We start from the raw sequence: 8,677 nt of genomic DNA, 5'->3' as shown, positions 1-8,677 counted from the left end.
GGACATAAGGGAGGATATATGGGAGGATATATGTTATAACATATATATACATATATGTTATATGTTAATGTTGGAGAGACAGGACAAGATGTTGAATGTCTGCGTGTTTTTTGTATTTGTGTGTGTGTGTATGTGTATGTGTATGTGTGTGTGTGTGTGTGTGTGTGTGTGTGTGTGTGTGTGTGTGTGTGTGTGTGTGTATGTGTGTGTGTGTGTGTGTGTGTGTGTGTGTGTGTGTGTGTGTGTGTGTGTGTGTGTGTATGTGTATGTGTATGTGTGTGTGTGTGTGTGTGTGTGTGTGTGTGTGTGTGTACGTACATAAGTATGTGTGTCTGCATATTTGTTTGTGTATGTGTGCCTATGTGTGTCTGTGCATTTACTCTGTGTACAGTTGCCGAACACGCAGATGCTTTTTTCCCCTCTGCTAACTCCTTGAGGACAGCGGTGATCATCATGTGCTCATTTTGTCAAATAGCATTGTGGGAAGATTTGTGGGCTGCTCGACAAATCAACCTAACAGAAAGGCGAGTAGGCGCCGTGATCAGTGAGGTGACGGTTTGTAATCTGCATCGTGGTGGAGTGAGATGGTCCTGGAGACGATGGACGCCCCTGCTGTTTGATGTCTGCCAGAAGTGGAGAGATCTATTTCCTTTTGCACTGCTCCAACATAATATTTTTTTTTAAAGGCCTGAGGGCTTACATTGCTGCAAATCAGAGCACATTTTACTTCTCTGCTGGTTAAAAAAAAGTGTGAGCATACAGTACCTAAACCTTTTGGCTTTGAATCGCTGTGATGCCACGCAAGCCTGTGCTTGGCCGTCCATCTCGAAAATGACAGCTGACATCTCGCCAGTCAATCTCATCCCAGCGTCTTTAAACGGCACTGATGGAGGTGAATTTCAAATGAGCACTGCAAGCTGGAAAAGCGTAATCTGATGTTTTTTGGTGTGTAACGTAGCGATGTGAAGCTCAGCAGAATTTGAAGTGATAGATCTGGAAATGGGAACACATACTCTGGTGTCAGAGAGTGAGTGAGTGAGTGAGTGAGAGAGAGAGAGAAATGGAGAGAGAGAATCACAGAAAGAGAAAGACAGAGAGAGAAAGAGTGCGTGGGTGAGGGAGGCAAATGTACAATATGTTGTGATAACAGGTTGTCTTTTCAAATCATAGCAGTACATAACACATAAAACCCCAAGGATCCTGGGCTAGAATCACATCATGAGTAGGCAAAGCTTTTAGCTCCAAAAAGAAAGACTAGAAACTGGAAGAAAACTAGAAACTAGAAAAAAAACAGCATCAGCATATTGCAACCACATGAAGACATCATGTCACTCCTGGCTTCCCTCCACCCCTTTCTCTCTCTCTCTCTCTCTCTCTCTCTGTTCTCTCTCCTTGTATCTGTCTCTTTCATGTGCACTCTCTGTAGTATATGCTGAGAGAACAGTATAAATCTTTTCTAAGCCCAATTTGCATACTCCCAACATGCCGACATACCGCAGAACTGCCATGGGACAAAAAAGAGCAATGGGCCAGTGCAGCTAATTAATGGGAAATGGCTGATGTCCCGCATGGGGATTTCACAGTCATCTCCTGACAGCCCAGCGAATACCTTGATTGGCCCTTCTTGATGTATAATTCAGATTCAATAAGCAAGGCTGAAGTAAGCTTCCCTAATGATGTTGACAGCAGCTTCAAACCCTTAAAAGTGATTGAGATTTCCAATAGTGTTCCCCCCACTAGCCTCTCAACAATCCCCCTCCCACTACACACACACACACACACACACACACACACACACACATACATACATACACACTCACTCACTCACTCACACACATCTTTATCTTAGATTGATGTCTTTTATGTGGCCAATTTTGTTCTTACCTAGGGTGAATATCAGAGATTGTACCATCAAAAGCACCCATTGGTCCTCATCACAGGAATGCACTAATGGAGCGATAGCAGACAATGTGAGGTATGATAGAAGGAAATGAATGGCAAGCTGCACACAGAGGGATGTTTGAAGAACAGCCGATGCTACTGGTGTTAAATGGAGACCTGTGATGTCTTGCATATGTATCCCAGCATTTCTTTTGATGCAGTCTATAGAAGCTGTCATGGTGCTATTCTCACACTGCATGAATGAAGGAAAACGCTGAAATAGATTGTTTCTGTTGCGGTGCATGTTCATGCAAGTCAGTATTTGATGCACCAGCATACAGTATCATTAGTGAAATACATTCCTTGGCATAGTTGTACTGTTCAGTACTGAGTAATTCCTCGGGTCAGAGGCTGACTAAAGATCTGATGACTCAGAAGGGTATCAACCATAATAACTGATCATTTACTTGGGGTTCAGACTTCGCTGTGTTGACTGGAGTCTGCGTCAATGTTTTGCCTCTGGCAATGATTGTACAAATGTTTGGAGCATCCTGAGAGCTCTGCGTGTCAAAAGCTCGCTTCCTATGAGCATGCTGCCTCTGACAGAAGAATTAACTAACAACACGCACTGACATCTAATGCTATTTTAATCAGGAACAAATACCACAAAACCTGGCAATCTTCCTGGCTACTGCCTTTCAAAAATTGCACTGAAGGTGCTAATGTTTTATTGTGTGTTTTCCATGCTCACAAATCCACTATGTTTCAAAGTGACTGACTTGTATATTCCCCAGAATGTCATCTATTATGTCAAATAACTGCCGATAAGTCCTCCATGTCCCTCTACTTTCTATAGTTTTAAAGTAAGCAGGCGGATTTCTCAGTCTCAGCGCAGGCGTCCAACCCGCCAGCTCCCGCTGCTAGCTTGACACTTGTACACTTTGCGGGGAGAGCTGGAACACGTGCCACCGTCTGCCTGGCCTCTCGGTGCCACAGTGGGGCATCATTATAAATCCTCCAGAACCCTTCTGCAACCCCCACCCCTCTCTCTCTTTCTGTCTCTCCCTATCTTACTTGCTCTCCGTCTGTCTCTCTACCTTTCACGCACATCTTTCCCCCCGTCTTGCTCTCTCTCCTATCCCAACCTCCTTCTCTCGCTATCTCTCTCTCTCTCTTCCCCTTCTCACTCTCTCTTTTATATCTCTCCATAAAAGGCAGGATGTGCAAATGGAGGGCCCCTGCTGTCCCTGCTATGGTGCTTTGATTGATTTGTGTCCAGGGTGAAATCTATCGCCCCCCCCCCCCCCCCCCACCCCTTCAGCCCTCCTCTCTCCCCTCCACTTTGAACGCGACTCAGTGGAACCTCCCTGAGAGATGCCCATATTTGCCAAACAACTATTTGCAGCTGAGATCCTTTGCAGAGCGTTTAAAAAACAGAAAGGACACAGAGAGACAAACAGAGATAGATGGGGAGAGAGAGAGAGAGAGAGAGAAGAAAACATGGAGCAAAAGGGAAGATAAGATGGCAGAGAAGAGAGAAAGAGAGAGAGAGAGAAAGAGAGAGAGAAAGAGAAAGAGAGAGAGATGGGGGTCAAACCAATGATTGGAGAAACAGACAAGTAAGAAAAGCAAGTGGGGGACTTATTTTGTATGGAGAGAAGTGGAAAAGAAGAAGGCAAACAAGAGAGAGAAGAGACGCTATACAAGAGAGAGCAACAGAGGTGATACAGAAATGGAAGACAGGCCACATCCACATACAAAGTGAGCCAAGAGTACAGAAAAGAGAGAGACAGACAGACAGAAATAAATAAAGAGTGGGACAGACAGAGAGAGGGGGGGGGGTCTGACTGCGGTTCAGGGTTCAGATGCAGCGATGTGTTAATGGCGGTCTGTAATTAAATTGTGTAATGGTTTCTGTATTGGCACAGGCCGGTGCCAAGCAGATGAGAGGAAGAGGCGACGCTTGCTCTGCAATCAGGGAGGATGCTGTGTCCTCCCGCCGATGCAACAGCTTGATACTTCTGATCCTCAGATTGAATAACCCTATAATTAGGGCTCCAGCACACAACCCTGTATTTATTTTGTGTGTGTTTTGTTTTATGCACATATGTGTATTGTGTGTGTGTGTGTGTGTGTGTGTTTGTCTGTGTATTTATAAGGGCATTAATGCACAGATGCAGTTTAAGATGTTATAAGGACAGCTGCATTGTTATGACAGTGGTGTAGTTACATAGATTGAAGTAACTTAATACAGAATCTCAGTTGACTCAAAAACAATGTTAAAAATATCGATAGCAATAAACATTCATAAATGCTTACATGTAAGACAGTGTCTGAGTGAGTAACTGAGTGAGTGAATGACTGCCTGACTTGCTCAATGAGTGGATGAGAATGAATGAATGAATGAATGAAAGAATGGATGAATCTGTTTAAGGCCAACGTTGGCTTGGTAATCGATGAGGATCTTGTGTCCTCCTACATATGCAACAACATTGAGCCTCTGTGTAATAGATTGAATAAGTCTGTAATTAGTGATATTGAGCCCTGTGTATCTTTTATTTTGCCTCTAGCAAATGTGTTTGTCGTGTACCGCAATATGCATCTGAGTTTATCTGTGTGTGCGAGCGTGTGTCTGTCTGTTTTTGTTGTGTGTGTGTGTGAGGATGAGAGAGAGCTCAAAACTATAGTTAAACCACAAATCAATCACACCTAATTTATTTCCTAATCCTGGTTGAGGTATACTGGTGGTAATGCTCACAAGCCACACAGCTTCTGGAGATTCTAGGTAGTTCTTTCTTCCTTCTTTCTTTTAATACATCTACATATGTATATATCACTAGGACACCAAGTATATAACTTAAATGCTTCACCAAAACAGATTATATTTGGTCATCCATAGCATAGGTCCATCCAGCTTTAAAATATACAGCATAGTACAGCAATTTTCTTCTTATAGGTCTTCATAAATTACATTTCAAATTGCAACCACCATGACACTATTCTTCCACAAATCCCAGTCCCCATGGCGATTCGTGTCATTTTCTAATTAATTATTGCACTTTATTATATTCCTCACGGCGATGATTCAATTGCGTACATGGCGGGGACTGCCACCATTGACTGTGCATTGGTGGATGGTTATTTACTGTTTAAAAATCCCTTCTCAGAGAATCTAGCAGACCCGGGAAATCAAAGACATGTTTGTCCCCCTTTTCCATTCATTAAGAAGTCACGTTCGTTCCGAGGATTGTGCGACAGAGAGAGCACACAGCGCAGATTTCCCTTCTGAGGGGGGCCTTTCTTCCCCTCCGAGACCCCTCATCGACATTCGCCTCACAGCGGTGCCGATTCAGAGGCCAGCGCCTTGACAGGACCGCATAGTCCCGGGGAAATCAAACAGGCACCATTCAGGGCCTCCGCGTGGAACTGCGCATTCTCCTGCGCCTTCGACCAGTTTCAGATCATACAGCCCTAAGAACACCCCACTTAGCTCCACATAAATACTTACCGTCGCCATTGAGCTGCAGGCGCACTCGTAGTAGATAAAGTTCAAGTTCAAAAACACTGAGCCTTAATACATGAACAGGCATGAATGATGCCGAGGAGAGAAAGAGGTGTCGCCTTTTAAAATGGACTGTCAGTTCAATTTGGAGGGACTTGTCAGGTCGCACAAAAGAGAGCAGACTGGTAGCCTATAGCCTAGTTAATAGACAGCAAACACGTATACTCTTTTCATTAATACAAAAGATATATGTCGACTTTACCTGAACTTGTTTACTGGGAGTTAAGATAACCTGTTCATCAACGGCTACCATTAGGCCACTTGAGCCAAATCTACCAACTTTAACAATCTACCAAATTTAAAATCATTAAAAATCTCGGCAATGTTCTTAGAATTAAAGATATCTGCTATATTTTAAGACTGCTGCTCCCAACGTTTGGAAATATACAAGTTAATCACTGGTGCAGCGGTATCATTTCTAAGAGATCAAAAATAAACACAAACATAGCCCTGAGTCTATTTAAATCGTTTTTACTTCATCTTACGGCAGCCTCGAAGGGCTACTTCTCACCTGCAATGTCTTCCAGAGGTGAAAAACAGCCCATCAAACTACTTGGCCTGATTTACCAAAACTGAGCATTGAATCTTCTCCGCTATTTCCATTGGGCGGCAGTACGTGTATCCTTAAGCCCGCGCTGCATCTTTTGCTGGTCCTCATTGATGCTGCACTCTGTTCAGGGGGAGGATGGAGTCTGCAGACACACAACTTTTGACTACTGCAAGCTCAAAGCAGGACCCGCTTCAGAGCTATACCAAAGCCTTTGTATAGAGCTGTGCCGCGTCTTTCTCTCCGCGCGGCGCTTTGTTCATTTCATGTGGATTTAAACGTGCAGAGTTAACAGGCTTGTAGACCACTCAGGCACTGTGCGGGCTCTAGGACCAAGCAGGCGTGCCATAAACCGCCGGGGCTGCAAGTGTTCACATAGCAGCACTCTGGAGGGAAGACCCGTCGGATGTGGCAATACAGAATACTTGTGAAATATACATAGCTGTCTGTCTTTTCTGCGGTGCCGATTTCTGAAGAGCGCACGTGTATTGGGAATGGTTGCATTGCCGCGAAGGTTTGGAGGATTCGTGATCTACAATCCCGATCTGAAAAAAGCCAGACTTAACTGATGTTTGTTCTGTCCTTCAAATTATCTGTCTTTTTCATTTTTCGGGACATAATTCAATTTTCTCCGGCATCATATCTAACTGAAAGCAAGCCATTGCACCTTGTCAATCACGTTTTCTGATGCAGACGATGTGCATATTTTGTTCGGATTAAACCACCCGCTTCATAACTTGGGTGTTGGGTGTATGGGATTTCTGATCACAATTCAGTTTTTCGTCTGTAAGAGTGAAGACGTGGAAAAGCCATTTCTCGAAGCTGACCAGTTGTTGTGATGCTAACATCTTCTGGTCTTCAGTGACAGCGGAATCTGATCGTCTTGGAAGCTTTTAGGGGTAAGACGGTTTTTTTGCCCATACTTCTTCCAGTGCTTTGTGCCTTTGTCGTTTCATATAAAGTTTACTGCATAAATGTCGACAATATCCAGAAGGGTTTGATAGTAATTATTTGACTATCGCAACAGATTTATTTTGCGCTAAGATTCCCGACGAATTTCATGAAATGTGGGCTAATCTGTGGTAATTAAAATGAGCTCTTTGGGCACATTTACTGACAGCCTATCATGCTCCTCTGCATTGGCTCCTAAGTTATTTGCTGTGCTATAGACCGATATAGGCAGGGTGCAGAATATTTTGTTTCGTTAGGTATAGCTTTGACATGGAATTCCAGGGTTTTGGTTCTTGATGTTTTCAGTAGACCAAAAGCGCCGTTTTACCATTCTTTCCCGATTTGATAAGCCACGGACAAATTCGTCGGAAGGCTACTGTTAGCGTGTTTTATGTCTAACAGCGTATATGGTAAATACACCCCCACTGTTCAGTGCGGTATCATGAGGTGTTTCAGAGGGATGTTTGTTAAAAATGCTGGTGAAATGGTTCAGGTGTGTGTTCGTTCGTGTGTGTGTGCGTGAATGTGTGTCTGTGTGATGGGAAGGCAGGACAGCTTCAGTTTCTTCGGCTATGTATATAAAATGCTACCTTTATTTATTTGTTTATATGTTTTTTGAGAACCACTGCAGTCTAAAGTTGCATGCTGTTGGAGGCTTATTTGAGTTGAGCCTGTGCACATCTCCAGATGCAGCAGATGAGGGTACCAAACCCAATAGTTGCCTATGGTCCTTGGGTGAAAGTGGGGGCCGGGAAGGTGTGTGTCAGTGTGTTTTTCGAAGGGTACGCATGTGTGTGTGTGTGAGTGAGAGGGAGAGGGAGAGGGAGAAAGAGAGAGAGAGAGAGGGGGGGGGGGGAGGGGTTACTGTGTTGACCTGACTGGGTGGTTGAGAGGAGGCAAGACGTTTGCCGGTAGACTTTAACAGACACAAATTACTCCTTAAGCATTAGTGGACTGAACACGGGAAAGTCACGCCTTTGCCATTTAGGCACGGATATTATATATAAATATGACAGCCTTGTCTGCAAAAAAGCCAGTTAAATAAATTCTCCATTGGACAGCTGAAGATGGAGGAGCAGAGAAATAGGTTATATTTTTGGTTTCTTTATCCTCACACTAGTCTATTGTAACAGAAACGTCCCCAGTTTATCTGTGTATGTATCATCGTTAAGGAGGACCACTTCATTACGCCACAGTCCTCAAAGAGAATGTTGTGCAGCTGGGTGCACACTGCGTGAATGGTTTCAGTCGCGTCATGACGGTGAAGTTACAGCTACCCCGGTTTGGCCTTTCGTTTCTAAACTGGCATCTCACTGAACCAAAAAGGTACTGACATCAGTTTCGCGTCCGCCGTTTAAACCCTGATGGCCATAATTAAGCCACTGTGTGTTATGAACGACTTAAGTCGTAGACTAAACGCTAATACATTATTCATTGCTCGTTCCGGATATTGTATATGATTACCTCCGCAGTAATAAGGAAATTCATGCTGCTTTGCATGAAAGCTCTCGAAGACGTCTTAACATCTCTACATACATCTATACATACAAGTTGCAGCCAAAAATGTCTGATGTAAGTAGAAGAGACCGCCCCAATTCCCTTCTCTCTCTCGCACATATGTGGGAGTTATGTGACGGTATGGCATGCTGTAATTTAAAGTTCCTCGGGGACAGGTGGATGCTTTAAACAGACCCAGTAAATGAGTTAGCAACTCATAATCAACGTGATGGGCATCT

General features: G+C 43.9%; 1 protein-coding gene across 7 annotated transcripts in view; it reads left to right on the top strand.

Moving 5' to 3' along the window:
• The first annotated feature begins 5,723 nt into the window (after nt 1–5,723).
• The window catches only part of il1rapl1b (interleukin 1 receptor accessory protein-like 1b), a 261,412-nt gene continuing 258,458 nt past the window's right edge, over nt 5,724–8,677 (top strand). For all 7 annotated transcript variants that reach the window (XM_012837302.3, XM_031558959.2, XM_031558956.2 and 4 more), the window contains exon 1: nt 5,724–6,889. The gene's annotated coding sequence lies outside the window, so the exon portion shown is untranslated. The remainder of the gene's footprint in view (nt 6,890–8,677) is intronic.

This window comes from Clupea harengus, chromosome 21 (genome assembly GCF_900700415.2).
Source record: "Clupea harengus chromosome 21, Ch_v2.0.2, whole genome shotgun sequence".
Lineage (NCBI taxonomy): Eukaryota > Metazoa > Chordata > Actinopteri > Clupeiformes > Clupeidae > Clupea > Clupea harengus.
The sequence above is the reverse complement of the archived record's forward strand: the minus strand, read 5'-3'. Positions and strand labels throughout refer to the sequence as shown.